Source organism: Triticum aestivum, chromosome 3A, assembly GCF_018294505.1.
Source record: "Triticum aestivum cultivar Chinese Spring chromosome 3A, IWGSC CS RefSeq v2.1, whole genome shotgun sequence".
Taxonomy (NCBI): domain Eukaryota; kingdom Viridiplantae; phylum Streptophyta; class Magnoliopsida; order Poales; family Poaceae; genus Triticum; species Triticum aestivum.
This window is the reverse complement of record NC_057800.1, coordinates 412605599-412606718: the sequence shown is the minus strand read 5'-3', so window position 1 is coordinate 412606718 and position 1120 is coordinate 412605599.

The window sequence follows — 1120 nt, the reverse complement described above, 5'->3', positions numbered from 1 at the left end:
CACATACAGCCTGCCCGTCAAAAAGAGAACACATACGTCCTGCATTGCGTCTTACATAGGTTTCATCAGATGGTACGAGAACACATACTTCATGCGCTTCACCCCATTTTTTTTATAACATTGAGCTAATCAAGAGCCTTGGCGCAGTGGTAAAGCTGCTGCCTTGTGACCATGAGGTCATGGGTTCAAGTCATGGAAACAACCTCTTACAGAAATGTAGGGAAAGGCTGCGTACTATAGACCCAAAGTGGTCGGACCCTTCCCTGGACCCTGCGCAAGCGGGAGCTACATGCACCAGGTTGCCTTTTTTTTTGAGCTAATCAAGTACAATAGACCATATATATTTTCATTTTCCTTTATTCTTAATCTGAATATTCACATTTTGTACAACCAAGTATCATTCACGTATGTTACCACCAATTCCCGCAGCAACGCACGTGAAATTATCTAGTTGCTATAAAAACAAGAAATGTGGATCACTCTTTTGGTGTAGGATGGTGGAGCGGAATCAAGAGATAATAGATAAGAATAGAAGCTCCTCAGCCCGTTCCTCAGCGATTTGGGATTCCTGGCCGTTGGATCTGGTTGCTTGATGGATCTTGGGCCGTCGGATCGACCCCTGGAATGACCTCGTCCGTCGGATAAAAAAAGTTACTGCTGGAATGAATAGTTACTCCCGTTTCGTGCCATCGCTCGTAAATAGTCTGTCCAGCCGGGGGCATTTTCGTCATTTCACTCGCACGGGTATAAAAGGGCCGGCTCCTGTGGTTAACCCTAGCCTCCTCCTCTCCCCTCCCGAGCGCCTCCTCTCCCTATCTCTCTCTCTCGTTCCCCTCCCCTCCCACGCGCCTCCTCTCCCGCTCGCCCTCGCGCCGCCGCCTCCGCTCGCGCTCGCGCCGCCGCCTCCGCTAAGAGGACCTGGCGGTCTCCTCTCCCACTCGCGCCTCTCCCTCTCCTGTTTCTCCTTCTCGCCTCTCACCTGATCCCTAGCCCGCCGCCCGCCTCCCTGCCCCGCCGCCGCCCACCACCGCCTGCTGCCGCCGCCGCCCGCCACCGTCTCGTCTGAACCGGCAAGACGCCAAACCCAGCGCCCCCTCCCTTCCTCGGCCATCCAGCCCCC